The following is a 16,124-nucleotide window of genomic DNA, read 5'->3' on the forward strand; positions in this document are numbered from 1 at the left end:
GCAGTGTTTTCATCTGGGTAATCCTCAAATCTCTAGCTATCAACAAGCTGTCTTCCAGAGAGTTGGCATTAAAAAAACCAGATGAATTAATAAATAAGAGAATGGCTAAATGAATGAAGAAGCAAATATGAAATAAATCAGAATGCATACATTAATGTATGCTTGAAATGTTTGTATGTTTTCTCATTTATTTTCTAGTATGAATTTCTCTACGGCTTGGAGTTGGACTTATTTTGTACTTTTTTCCTATCCTTTACATTAAAAAGATGAATATCCTAAAATTATACTATTGCTCTGTTGAATTCTTAATTGCTTTCTACTCTTTTTCTGAGTTTTGTATACTTGAGTTTTTGGTGTGAATTCTCTTTCAGGATTAGAATTGCAAATAGGTCATACTTGCTCTGTATTAAAAGAATAGGTACAGCTAGTGTCTGAAAAGTTAATTAGACAAAATAGACAATTAATTACATCTTATTAATGTGTAAAAGACCTGTGACAAATTGTGCTAATTGCATGCTCTTATATATCTAAAGAGGTCATGCTGCTTTAAAAGTATGTTGTTAATGGAAGACAAATGTAACTTCATGTGCTTGATAAGAGTATTATAAACTGCATTATTTATGACTCCATTGGAATACTTAATAATTTTAAGCTTTAAATTAAACTGCTCATTAAACAGGAGAGCTAGTACCAAATTCTTAAAATAGGTCATAAAAGCTGGCTGCAGTGTAAGATAAATTTGAAGGTCTAGAATTTCCTGAGAATGTCTTTATACCCTTATTTTTAAGAGACTGAGCCCTAGAGATGTTAAACTTATTTTAATGTGCCCTTAGTAAAGGGGAGAATTCTTTCATTAACAGCATTCACCCCAAAGAAATGATTCATTTTTAAAAGCCCTCCGTTGCTTAAGCGCAGATATATGCAGTTGAATATTCTCATCAGCTACTGAGCTTTATTTCCAAACCAAAAAAGATGGGAAGAAAAAAAGAAGTAAAAAGCTATGGGTGTGCCTTGCTTGCAGGTGACCAAGGGGGTTTTAGGATGTGGGCACGATTAAAGGCAAAGACATAGTGATAAAGGAGCATGTTAGAAAAAAATGGGCAAAACACCCCACAGCAGCTTAGATAGAAAAAAAAAAAAGTAGATGGAAACAATTTAAAATGAAGAATGACTCAGAGTGGCTCTCACAGGCAAATACTTAATTACACAAAGGCTCTTTCATTTCTTTCATTGAGTACCTGTCAAGGGAAGGGAACACTAGCAATTCTAGAAGAAATTGTTTCTATTTCAGTTAACAAAACTGGATGCTCACTCATGGCTCTCAGAGGGGCTTCGCAAATAATGTAGATTATTTTTCTTCTGTTCTCCAGAACCGAAGGCATTCCAAAATAAGCCTGACTGTCACCACGCTATACATGTTCATGGTTGGTGAGCTCAGTTCATCAAAACAGTGTGCTAATGAAATCTCCATGCCAAGCTTCTCTCTACCAGGGGTCTGGAAACTGCACACAGGCTTATAGTTAAAGGAGGGCAAGGGAAAAGAATGAACCCACACCTCCTGCTTTCTGTATACCCATTCCCAGCAGCTTTGTGCTTTTTTTAGTGAGCAGGGGCATCAGATTACACCAGAGCCTTGTCCCTGTAAGAACAAGCTCAATATGTGATCAAAACACCTGAACATTATCTATATATATAAAAGGCTAATATGCTAAGTGTCCAGCCATCCGACCGCACTGTGCGGGTCATCTCTATGACCCGCACTGACCACCAAGGGGCAGATGCTCAACACAGGAGCTGCCAAGCTGCAGTGACTTGGCAGCGGCGGTTCTTGGGTGATACACCTCGAAACCAGAGAGGAGGGAGACTGATTCCTCATGGGACCACATGATTCCACCTTCAGCCATGGCTCATGTTGCTGCTGGGACACTTGTTGGCCCTGAATCTGGTTTACTGTACACTTGGGTTTGTGGTCCACACACTGTGCAACAGCAACTTTGCAGAGTGCCCTCTCGCACTCCGGGACCCCTCGGGGGATATATCAAAGAGCATGTTTTGGCCCGATCCCCACAGGCCAGGCCAAGGGCATGTCTGGCCCATCCCGCCCCACCAGCCACCTCCTAATTAATTTCATTTCAATGTGCACAAATCTATGCACTGAGTCACTAGTTTCAATTCATTTACTTTTACATTTCCATGTCTTGTTTCCTACCTGCCCTCACATGTCAGATGAAAAAGATTTATAAAGTGTCTACAGTAAGGTGATTTTTAACCTGATACATGTAAAAAGGCCTATGATAATAAGCAATCAAATGATAATAATTGTTGAACCTACACTGAATTATCAGAAAATCAATTCTAGAAAATGTAATCCTTAGATATTAGTAGAGAGTGGTGAGATTTATTATAGAATAAGTGACAGATGACCCCTGAGGTTAGAATGGTAAGTCTTAAGGGGAGAATATATCACGCTCATGGGCATAACCAGGCTTATATTTCAGCTGCACAGTCTTGGATCACCAAGAGATCTATTATAAGAGCATAGATTAAATTAGTTGTCCAAATGGATGGAGTATGTTCTAAATGACCTAATCATAATCATGATTTCTTGAGTAATTTTTGGTATATCTTCTATACTAAGCACTTGGTAAAAGTCGGTTTTAAATGCACCCATCTGTCCCACACACTCATATTTTATAAACTTACTTCCTGATGAAGATTTGCCATTATTGGGAGTTTATTTTCAGCCTGTTTTAGGTGTTAGCACTTGTTTATCTGGGTTAGACACTGGATACCATGCAGGCCAATACAAATTGAGCAAAAATTTTAATGTGGAACACAGATAATGTGAGAATGCACAGATACTGGAAACTGCACACACGAGGGGAATTAGCACAAACTCACAGGTTCTTCCCCAAAGACCTCACTGTGAGCTCATGATAGAAAGTGAGGACAAAGACCTGGGAAAAACTCCTTTCTGGGGCATGCCTGGGAAAGAGATATAGCATCCTCTGGTGTCTACATCCCCTAAAACACAAAAGCCTTAAGCCAGGGGAAGTAGGGCATCAAAACATATCACCACTAGGACATAGGTGAAGACCCATTCCAGCTTGGGGAAAAACAAAGCAACACAAAAAACAGAAAATAATCCTCTCTACCGTTAGGGAAGGGGCAGGAATACTTCTGGGGCCCAGATAACTAGATGTCCTAGATGTCTCCTACACCAGAGGGAAATGGGCAAGAGCACTGGAAAGGAACCACAAACAAAACTCAGGGACATAGCCCTAGCTGGGAGAGGCTGAACCAGACAAGTGAGGACTCCCGCCCCCTCACCAGTAGGTGAGTTATCCGAGTTATAAGTGACAGCTGTCCACTGCTGGAGGAAGATCAGGAGTATGGAGGAAGACTTCTGAGGTGCAGTTGAAGGGGGCGATTTTAAGATGCAAATTGAACAGAAATTGAGAGAAAATTTCTGCCAAACCCAACCCAAACACAAGAAACAAGTATTAGATGACTGGGAAGCCTTTGGTGCCTAGTGATAAACATAGGGTGGCAGGAGGAATCCTAAAATACTCCTCAGCATCCTGAATTTACAGAGATTTTCATGTTGACTTTGAAGGAGCAAACTACCATAGTTTGCAGGGAATGGCAGGGACTTCTGATTGCTGATAATGGCATCCACTTAACAGCCAACAAGAAAGGGAGGACCTTGGTCCTACAGGCATAAGAAATTTTATTCTGTCAATAACCTGAATGAGCATGGAAGGGGACTCTGAGCTTCAGATGAAACTGCAGCCCTGGCCAAAAACTTGATTTCAACCTGATGACCTCAGCTGACATGACACTGTATCTTGACTTCTGACCACAGGAACTCTCTCTATATATTAAAGGCTAATACACAAAGTGTCCCCTCGGGAGTTCGACTGGGAGACTGGGAGTTCAATCACTCACTATGACGTGCACTGACCACCAGGGGGCAGCGTGGAATGAAGGAAGGCCCTGTCTGGCAGCCGGGGAAGGGAGGCCCTGATTAGCCCTGATTGCTGGCCAGGCCTGGGGACCCTACCCATGCATGAATTTTGTGCACCAGGTCACTAGTGAGATAATCAATGGGTGTGTTGTTTTCACCTCCATTTTTATAACCTTCAGTTGAATAGACTCTAATCAGTTCCTTAAACGAATGAAAACCCTTGGCTCCAACTCATAATTTTTCTAAGGTAAAATTCACATATCACAAAAGCCACCATTTTGAAGTGTACAATTTAGTGGAATTTTACTTACAATATTAAGCAACTATCACCTGTATTTAGTTACACAAGTGGGTATTGTTTAAAGTCACTAGGTTTGTGGTCACCTGTTACATAGCAATAGAAAACTAACACTCCAAGAAATGAAGGGCACCAGAGGTGGCATGAATTAAAACATAGAACTTAAAAATTTAATATGACAACAATATTATAAAGGATGGGAGGGAGGAATTGGGGATACACTGAGTAAGGTCCTTAGAGTACACATGAGTGTTAGTTTTCTATAGCTGTGTAAACAGGTTGCCAGCTAACTTGTTGCAGTCTACCTTTAATTCGCTTAAAATTATATACTGTACACTCTAGGGCCAAAAGTCTTTTACATAAAATGTATGAATAACAAGTCAATAGTGGATAAAATAAAATAATGAAAAGTCATTAATCCAAAGAAGACAGAAACGAGGGGTATAAATAAAAGATGGAACAAAGAAAATAGCTAGAAAGATGGACATTTTAATACAATCACATCAATAACTACATTAAATATAAATGCCATGAACACATCAAATGAAAGACAGAGACCCAACTAGATACTATGTGAAATCTTAAACCATCCATGATTTTTTTGTATTCTGTTAATTTAAAATCCATTCATAGGTCAGGCATTTTGGATGGATTGCTTGCTCATGTATGATTTTGTAATATATTTGTAATATCATGAATTGGTCTTTGAAAACTTGATTTCTTATGCTATGTAGATATTTCAGATGCTGATATATTTTTAAAACAATAATAGCAACCACATTTGTTATTCTCATCAGTCTCATCAGAAAGTCTTGAAATATTGAAAATTATCAAGCTCACAGTAGTGGATACAAGCTTTCCAAAATTCTAATTCTCAATTGAAAGCTCAGACTTTATCATTGGTAATAGATACTGTCCATTTTTTTTCCCTTTGAAGTGATAGGCCACTAAACTTCTCTTCAATAAAATATCTACCAAATACTAAATTCTGCATAAACATTAGCTTGGGAGTCATTCCTTTAAATAAACATGGTGCTCCAGGAAAGAGTGGCTAGCTCACCTCATCATTCAATCACACAAGCACTTTTCTTTGAGTCAACCAACATATCTCTCTGCCTAGTGCTTTATGTGTACTTTTGCGTTTTGTGACACAGATATTAAGATCATCTATCCCTGAGGGTGGAGATTTAATAACATGTGTAATTTGTACTTCTTCACCAGGGCATTCTTACTTGAAACTGTTCTTTTGTTTAATCTGCAAGTGAGCAATACATTGACTGCGAGCAGCTTGATACCAGCACCTTGATTCATGCTAAGGTAGCAGCAGTTTTACTATGGATTTTTTCATGATCAACACAGTGAAAAGCAAATGTCAACACAGTGAGAAAGCAAATAGCACTACTATTCTAAAAGATAATTTTTATATTCTGGATCCCCTAAAAATAACGTAGGCACTCCTAGGAATTCAATGGACCACACGCTGAGGATGGCTGTCTTGAGACAAAGATATAGTGGTAAGAATAAAGTTTTGGGATATGTTTACTATAACTGCTACAGTAAAAAGATGGTGGTGAATTTTGTGAGCTAAGGTTGTATTTAATATATTTTCTTAGTCACTCTTATTTAAAACCATTTATAATTAGTCACCACCAAGCTAACATCTGGATCTGTAAAAGGAGTAGACACATCAAAAATAAAAGGGATATCATACTTACTAATCTTAAAAGTGAAACAAAAGTGTTTATGCCTCTATCCCAGTGATGGCAAACCTTTTGAGCTCGGCGTGTCAGCATTTTGAAAAACCCTAACTTAACTCTGGTGCTGTGTCACATATAGAAATTTTTTGATATTTGCAACCATAGTAAAACAAAGACTTATATTTTTGATATTTATTTTATATATTTAAATGCCATTTAACAAAGAAAAATCAATGAAAAAAATGAGTTCGCTTGTCACCTCTGACACGCATGTCATAGATTCGCCATCACTGCTCTATCCCATTCTCCCTTTTAATCTCATCCTAACTTGGAATAAAGTCTTAGCTATTACACATGGAATTTTTGACACAAAAAGAAGTTTTGTATTATACTGCCCTTGAATTATAACCACTCAAGGAGTTCAGTGAAGAAGTCACTTACAAATAAATATGAGAAAGCCATCATCCATATTTATTAAGTCTAAACAGAAAATGTAACAAAAAAAAATAACTGTTGGACAACTCAATAAAATTCCTGGCAATAAAGAACATGCAAAAACATCTTAGAAGAAAGCTACATGAATTTACAGAATGCCACAAAAGGAGACTGGATAACAGGTAGAGGCACACCATTCTACAGGTAGAAAGAATAAACGATTACAAGCAATGTAAATCTTGCTCTGAATCAGATTTAATGGAATCACAATAAAACCAGAATGTACTCTTCCTTAAGAATTTGACAATATGATTTTAAGTTCCCCCAACAGAATAAATATGTGAGACTAGCAAGAATAATTCTAAGACAGTAGGGAATCGTCGATTTTTAATGAGTGTAGCCTTGGTACGCAGATCTTCACTCCAGCAGACACCTCACAGCGTGGTGCCAGCGCATTGCTGTCCTCACCTGCCCACCCCTGTTCTGTTCTCAGGGGGAGGACGAGGGTTAGTGTCTCTCATGCTCCGCCAGACAACCCCCAGGTGGCGTTGCTATCCCATTTCTTCAAACTGAATTTTTGTGGCTGGTGGTGGGGGCGGGGCGTGGAATTGGCCCATTCTGGTCTGGCCATGGTCTCCGCTCTATTCTTCTGACGTGACACATCGCATTATATCTCAAGGCAAAGTCCTCTTGGGTTTTGATGCCATGACAGGAAATGGCATCTCAACAGCTCAGTTTTAGAGCCTCAGAGTTGATCTATTTTTAATATCCTTTTTTAGAACAGCCACTTCTGTTCTGGTTTTCAACAAATTCCTTTTTGTTTTAAGTGGTCCATCTTTAGCTATGTCTTATCCATACACATCATGCCATGCTTCTGGCACTGTTATTGAGTTAGAGAGTCTTTATTATATTTATTGGCCATTAATAAACCTTCATTACAATCTATTGTACCTATACACATATTTTCATAGTTACAATGATAAAAAAAATAAGTTCTGTATTCTCCTCTTAATCATCTTAGTTTACAACTCTAAAAATTCTAAATAATTATTAATAGTTTCATAAGGTCTTGAGTAAATAAATTATAATTTATCCTAAGTTGTTGGTAAACCCCTGGGCCAAATCCTGAATTTGTGCATGAAATTTTATTGACAGTCACTTGTTTATGTAGGATCTGTGGCTGCTTTTGTGTTACAAAGCAGAGAATAGTTGTGGCAAAGACCATATGGCTTGCAAAGCATAAAATATTTACTGTCTGTCCCTTCATAGAAAAAGTTTGCTTTTGATCTATATTTTTGTGGAACAGCCAGAGGTTTTAAGACTTTCCACAGTTAAAAACTACTCAAACTGAAACAATAAAACATTTAAAAATATATAAGTGAAAAAAGTTACAGGATTAAGAACTGTGGTGGGATGAAAGGGGATTAAGACTTTTTAAACACCTACTAAGCGATATAGGAAGCTATTTATATCAAATGTCTTCACTCACAAAACCCTGATGACCCTATCTATGTCTTCCTTTTATATTTTCAAAGGCAAACTTCCTCTGATAAGTTTTAGAGGGAATAGGGATTATTTCTTTTCATAGTCTCTTCTTAATTCAGAGGAACTCCAATGTTCCCCAAAGTAGCCTCTCTTCTGACATTGTTTCTGTTAAATACTCTTTTTTTTAAAGATAAAATTGTGACTCTCTTAGAAATATCAAATGAACATGTCAAATATTTTATTTAACTTATGAGGAAACTAGAGATATTATTACCAATTGAAAGCAGAATTTAAAGAATTTGTATGTAGTAAGAAATGCTAACATAAACTTACAAATAGGTGCAAAAATTGGTCTAGCCACAGGCAATAATTAATTGCGTTCTACTGAATACAACAAATTTATACTTTTAGAGACAGAACCACTTGCATTATTATTAGTTTTCTACAACTTAGAGAGCTGTCGAAGAGCTCTAAAACAATAAAAGGCAGGGAGGACACAGATGGAATAAACTAGACAGGGCGCCACTAGTCCTTTTTGGCACACCTCAAAGTCGCTGTTTTTCTTGACAGCTCAAATGGGCCACTGATTTAAACCCTTGCCTGTTTTATTATCGATATGAGACCCTGACATTTTTTTATTTGTTCTGGCAACATTGTGATTCTCAGAAGAAACATACACAGCGCTCAGGGGGCTAATGCTAAGGGGCTTATATAACTAGAGCCGGAAAAGGAACAACTTAACATTGAGTATTAGACATTACTTCCCAAAGACCTAGGCCACTCCTCTCTCTCTAGGGTAGATGTTTCCAAAATGTCTACTGCTGTGCTTTCCTCAGTCATTTCTTTATCATGCAAAGAATTTCAGCGTCCTCTTTATCTTGTCTTTGGACCTGACTATGCCCGAGAAGATGCAACTGGTCAACTGAAAATGTCCACTGAGCTCAAACAGGGTGTTTTCCTAAATTAAAGAACCAAGAACCAACCTCCCCTGGACATAAAAATTATGTCAGTTCTCTAGAGAACAAAAGTGCCTTTAGTGAGTTTTGCTTTCAACTCAATAGCCATTTCTTTTTCCAAGGTAATAGGTAATTGGGGGGAGGGAGCAGGGTAAAGGATATGAACAATTCTAAGTGCTGAGATGGGTTTTCTATTTTTTTTTTTTTTTTTTTTTTAGTTGCTAGGGAAGGCCTTCCTGATAAGAAATGTTGATGAAGTAAAGGAGGGCCTGGGGAAAGAGGTTTCTAGATAGAGCACCAGTCAGTGTTTAGTCTGCAAATGTCAGTGGATTTGAGGAGGAGCCCAGAAGCCAGAGTAGCTGAGCAGCATGTGTGAGGAGGCAGGTGCCAGAAGGTATCCGAGGACATGGGAGAAGCCAGCTCATGTGGGGCCTTATTGGTGAGGTGTTCGTAAGTCAGCTTGTCCAGAAGGGTTACAGTTTTGCCTGTTTTCCAGCTTAATTGTCTATTGCCTTTTTTTTTTTTTTTTTACTTTCAAAAGTGTTTTTATTTAGATTATTATATTGTCATCTTACTTATATATCTCTGTAAACATTTACACTATTATTTTTAAAGTAAAGAGCCACTGTAGAATTCTAAGCAGAGGAATGATACGAAAGCATACATTTTGAAAGGAGGAAATTAAAAAAGGAAAATAATTTTAGAATCCTTTTTTTTTTTAAAATATATTTTATTGATCTTTTACAGAGAGGAAGGGAGAGAGAGAGTTAGAAACATCGATGAGAGAGAAACATCGATCAGCTGCCTCCTGCACATCTCCTACTGGGGATGTGCCCACAACCCAGGTACATGCCCTTGACCGGAATCGAACCTGGGACCTCTCAGTCCACAGGCCGACGCTCTATCCACTGAGCCAAACTGGTTTCGGCAATTTTAGAATCCTTTTCATAGGTACTGAAATCACCAGGAATGATGTTGGAGTAAGAGTGGTAGACTCATTAGCAAGAGGAGAGCATACACATTCATTTAATGTGTTTTACGTGACATAGCTTTCCTAAGGAAACAAAGGATATCCCGCCCCCCCCCCCCCGCCCCATGGTTAAACCGACATTTTCATGCTAGGTTTGATGAGTGGGAAGTCGCGGGAAAATGCAACAGGACAAAAAGGTATGAAGTAAGTGTAGTGAACTGAGAGGCAGTGGCCAGGTCTGGCGGTTCAGATCCCATGTCCTCCTCTGTCTGGCAGTAAGAACGGTCCTTTCCTGGGCATAGGGAGCTCACAGGCCCAACAGGAGAAGGAAAGAGCAGCTCAGGAAGAGAACTCAGACATGGAGAGGTCCCTGTGGTGTAGTCAGCTGAATACTGATAAGCACAGGCCTGGGAGCAACTGCCAGGTAACTACCAGAACCACCTGAAAGGATCAGAGCTGTCAGCTCCCCGAAACCACACAGGGCCTAGATTAGCGCTTGTTTGCAGCCAGAATGGAGGACACACGAAGAAGAAAGAGAAAACACTGTCCCCAGCTGATGTTACACAGGTGGTTCCAGGGCTGTGGTCATTTTGTTTGTTTGTTTCTGTTAATCCTCACCCGAGGATATTTTTTCCATTGATTTTTAGAAAGAGTGGAAGGGAGGGGGAGAGACAGAGAGAGAAACATCGATGTGAGAGAGACTTACCAATTGGTTGCTTCCTGCACAGGCCTGGACCAGGGTCAGGGATCAAGCCTAAAACTGAGGTACATGCCCTTGACCGGAATTGAACCCAGTACCCTTCAGTCCGCAGGCTGGCATTTTATTCACTGAGCTAAACCAGCTAGGGCAGAGCTGTGGTCCTTAATGTTTACTATGAAAGGGCTTAGCCAAGATAGTGCCAAAATGGGGATCCAAAGAGAAAAATAAAAAGAAGCAGTGTCTTTGGAAAAAATTACCACCATCAAAAGCAATAAAATGAGGATCCAGTATCTGGTTGCCACAGGATGGGGACCTCGATTCAAAAGAAGCCATTGATCCCAAGCAGTATTAACAATCCCTCAGTGAGCCTTTCCCAAAGCATCCATCTCCTAAAGGGATGAGGGCAGGAGTGTGGCTGCCCTCCTCTGGTGGAATATCATCCAATATAAAATGTCTGAAACACTGCTTCTCAAACTTTAATCTATTAAATAAGGTTCATCTGGGAAATCTTAAGATGCTAATAGTGATTCAATAGGCCTGGCTGCAGCCAAAGATTCTGCATTTCCAAGTTCTCTCAGGAGCCTCTGCTGCTCGCACATGGGCGACCATTTGAGTAGCGAGGTTCTACAAGGTTTAAAGTGCTGTGTTCCTTTAAGTTAGGGGTCCAAAAAATTGGGTGATGGGCTTAAGTTTTTGTGGTACCAAGTTATACACACTATTTCCACTCTAAGTGGTACCTATCCCCAAGGCAGGAAGTGGTCTAATGGAAATGCTGTGTCAAGGATATCAGAACAATAGAACTTTTAGATTAAAAGTAGGTAATTTTGAAGGTAGGTTAGCAATGTATTTTCAGGATAAAACTGATTTATAGGCTTAAGTGACTTATATTTGGTTGCCCTTGTGTCTTGTACATAAATCAATTTCATCTTGAACTGACAGAACCTCATAAGACCCACAGTAAGATAACCTAGTGTTTACATACAAAAAACAAACAGTAAAAGTTATTCTTCTGACAATGTAATGTCAATAGCGTGTGCTTATGCATTGTAAACTAAATGAATCCTGAATAAAGCAATACGAACTATATATAAAGGAGCAATGACCACAAGAATTCCTTCTATTGCAGACCTCCATAATTGCCGTCATTTAATGCCCAGACAAACGATTTCTGAAGATACCAAGACAATTAGAAAGAACTTAGAAAAAAATTTTCTTGTAAATCATCTCTGATCACAACCGTCAAGGATAACATTGATGTTAGAGATCTACCCATTTCAACTAGTATCCAAGCAAGATGCTCTCTGTTCCATCCTCCATGTCCTTTGGCTATTATCTTAGAAAACTGAGACATGTCAAGAAATTTATGAACTGTACAGTAGTATTTTCTTTAAGGCATTCTTCAACAATAGAACTGGAGCTTTACAACCACTTAAAGGCAGGCAGGGCTGGAGAGGAGCAGCTTATTGTTCAGGAGGTCACTGAACCGGCATCAGGCATTTTAATCTTTCCGCATCCTGGTACACCTAGGAGCTCGACTGGGAAGATATAAAAGCTTTGACTTGAGAACTATGATGTCCTTTGTCAAACTGGCCTGGGTGAAGTATAAGCAGTTTATTTCATAATGAGATTTGTGGAATAGTGACAGAGTTGTCACCTATTCTGATTCTAGCCAAGGACCAATTTCAGTAACTGGAGGTGCTAAAGGTGGTGATTTTCTCCCCATTCTGTCACTGTCCCTTCTTGGCACCTCCCCACCAGCTGTGGGATTTGCTGGAGATTTGGCATGGTCACTGGGGTTCATTATTCACTATTGCATCTTAGAAAGGCTATTTTCCCTTTATTTCCTCTGGAATGAAATGAAAAGACCAGCATTTCTAAAAATTTATTCAAGCAATCATTTGCTCCTCATTTATTTCCTTGGGGAAAGAGTCTTGTTGACTCTGGCAGGCATTCTGTCTTTTTCATTAGGTGCCTTTCACTGATAAGATGAAAGAAAATTTTTCATCATGTGGGAACTAAAAGAATCCCCTTGCAAAATTCTCCCACTGATAGTCTGGTTATTCTGACTTTTTAAAAGCAAAGAAGTGTCTATCAGGTTATCCAACCAAATAAACTGCCTAATTTTCAGGTCATGTAGCAATAAGACTTAAACGAAGTCCCAAAGGAAGTCCAAAATATATATGTTGTGAATTCAGTATCAGTAACAAGTTATGACAGACAATTGTAAAAATATAGTTTAAAAAAAGAAATTTTATTTGTTACACGATGGGAATAGTAAAAGTGTTTTGTGTTTTAGCTTGGATATAAAGGAGAGGAAAAAATGACTTTCAAAAGGGTTTTCAAGTTTCCTCCTTTCCTTCATCCCTCCCTCCCTCACACCACCCATTACAACCAAGATACAAGGACATTCCCTGGATGGATTTGATATCTATCTTAAATCATACAATTTTAATGATAGTATATGGTTTTCCAAGATTTGGATCCTCTGAAATATGTCACTGTTAAGGAATTTCAAGCCCATTTTGTAATCTAGGGGTAATTTAGGGTGTGGCTGTATGTTCTGTAGTTTCTTTTTTAAATGTTGTATGCTCTCAATTCAACTGACAAAACACCGAGAGCCAAGGATTTGCAAAGCATTGCCAAATAAATGACTGGTGATGCCCAAATTAATTAGAGAAGGCCTTTGCCAATTTTGGAGGGGGTAGTTACTTGCAAAAAATGAAAAAAAAAAGACAACCCTAGCTGGTTTGACTCAGTGGATAGAGCACCGGACTGGGGACTGAAGGGTCCCAGGTTCAATTCCAGTCAAGGGCACATACCTTGGTTACAGGCTCCTCCCCAGCCCAGTCCCTGTGCAGGAAGCAACCAAATCACTTTGTTTCTCTCACATGGGTATTTCCCTGTCTTTCCCTCTCTCTTGCTCTCTCTCTAAAAATCAGTGGAAACATATCCTTGGGTAAAGATTAACAACAAAAATTACAAATTCAGAAAAGCACTGAAATTGATTTGTTGATACATTTGCTGAGCTCCTATTATATGGCAGGCACTGTACAAAGCTATGGCTATACAAGACAGAAAGACAGCCTTGTCCTTAAGGAACGTATAATAAAAATTTAGATGGATAAGGAAGCACATAACTATTGCCTATAGCCGTGGTTGGCAAACTGTGGCTCTCGAGCCACATGCGGCTCTTTGGCCCCTTGAGTGTGGCTCTTCCTAAGCCTTAGGAGTACCCTAATTAAGTTAATAACAATGTACCTACCTATATAGTTTAAGTTTAAAAAATTTGGCTCTCAAAAGAAATTTCAATTGTTGTACTGTTGATATTTGGCTCTGTTGACTAATGAGTTTGCCGACCGTGGGCCTATAGTAATTGCTATGAAGAACATAGTTACACATATAGTGACCCATCTATAGCAAAGATATGTACTAATCTACACATGCACCAGCATTTCAAAGGCAAACATGACTATTATAATACTGCTAAGCCTGGACAAAGCACTTTATTCACAGTATTTCAGGCAGAAACTACAATTTGAATGGCAACAACCCATTCCTTGTGTCTACCCATCTATCAGTCCATTCATTTTCTCTCTTTTGTTCTCCAAAGAACCTTATTGTAATTATGTCAAGATCCCCAGTTATTATTTTTAATCATAATCTCATTCTGGCCCCCTTTGAAATGGAATATCTATAATATTTTTTTATCCACACTTAAAAAATACACCCATGCATTGTTTTTGTTCTTATCCACAATATTAAATGTTATGTTCTTCCTCTTTTTATTTTCTGCAAGTCAATTGCCAACCTCCATGCATACCTTCCGATGCATTTGTTCGGGATCCCTCATCCAAATCTAGGTCCTCATCTCTTTCTTTTTTTTACTTCATCATTTATTTTTATTTTTTAATTAGTTTGCTTTCAATATTATTTTGTATGGGTTTCAGGAGTATAGCATCAGTGGTTAGACAGTCATATCCTTTACAAAGTGTACCCTCTGATATTTCCGGTACCCACCTGGCACCATACATAGCTATCGCAATACTATTGACCATATTCCACGTGCCGTTCTTTACATCCCTGTGACTATTTGGTAACAGCCAATCTGTACTTGCCAATCTGTACTTCTTAATTCCTTCATCTCTTTCACCTAGTTCCCCAGCCCCTCTCCCATCTGGCAACTACCATTCCACTTTCTTAGATTACTTCTAATGTGGCCTTCAAGCTGGACTCCTTGATCTAATTAATATCTTTAGTTCTATAATGGATGTCTACACCACTCCACACATTACTCCCAGTTTGACAGTCAGAAGTACATTTCTCTTCTCCATAAATTATAGCCTGAATTCTTCAATCTAATAGTTAAGGCTCACCATAACTACTGTAACAGCATAACACAACCAACATGCACAGCACTCTAAAATTTACAAGGCACATTCATAATTATGATCATGATATTAATATTGAGAGAGAGATAACATGCATTACTTTCCTGAGAGAGAATGACTTTTCTCAGGTGACACCCAATTTGAATTTAGGTCATTTGCCTTCAATTATAGTCTCCCAAAATATTGTGATTAATACCTATCAAATGTCCCCAGAATATTTTTCTACCAGAATTGGTTACTTGACCACATTAAAAAATTTACATATAATCCTTCTACTTGAAATGTTTTCTTTATTCTTTATTATTCTATATCTATTGTTTTCTCGAAAGCACCAACCCATCTTCTTTAGAAAATCATTTTGGGGTAAAATTTATCTTCTTAACTTTAAAAAAAGTAATCAAATTAAATGTTCTCCATACTTATATATTCAAATTTTACTATACTACCTTCACTTGCTGTGTTACCTTATTTTGTTTCATATTAGTATGTTTTGTTTCCTTTAGGTCTTTTAGGGGATAGTAAGTCTCCTGCTATTTTAGAATATGATATAATCTGTAGTAAATCTCTGTGCAAATAGCAAACGTTCACTGAATGCTTCTTAGCATATTACTGGTCTTTCCCACTGTAAACTGTCTTACCATTTTTAAGACCTTTTTTTGTCAGACGCTATACCTATGTGTGGTAGGCAGAATAAAGTCCTCCCAAAGATGCCCATGTTCTAGTCCCCAGAAACTGAGGAATTAAGAGTGCAGATGGAGTCAAGTGTGTCCACCACCTTGGGATGGGGAGATTGCCCTGCGTTGGCTGGTGGGTTCTTCTAATTAGGAGAGGGAGGCAGGGGAACAGGAACTAGGGGTGACAGCAGCAGCAGATTCACCCAATATTGTTGGCTTTGTAGACTCAGGAATGCACATGAATGAAAGAATGGTAGTGGCCTCTAGAAGCTAGAAAAGGCCAGAAAATGGATTCTCCTCTAAAGTCTCCAGGAAGAAGGGCAGCCCCATCAACACTGATTTCAGATCAGTGAGTCCAATTTCATACTCTGACCTTCAGAAATGTAAGATAATAAATGTGCTGTCTTAAGCCACTCTGTGATAATTTCTTATAACAGGCACAGGAAACTAATACTCAACACAGGATTTATTTTATAAAAATATTAAAAATGGGCCTTTATGGAAAAAAAATCAATTGAGATTTTCTATTGAGATTTAAGTCATGAGAGTATATT

The sequence above is a fragment of the Myotis nattereri genome, assembly GCF_964212035.1.
Source record: "Myotis nattereri genome assembly, chromosome: 5".
In the NCBI taxonomy this organism is placed as follows: Eukaryota; Metazoa; Chordata; class Mammalia; order Chiroptera; family Vespertilionidae; genus Myotis; species Myotis nattereri.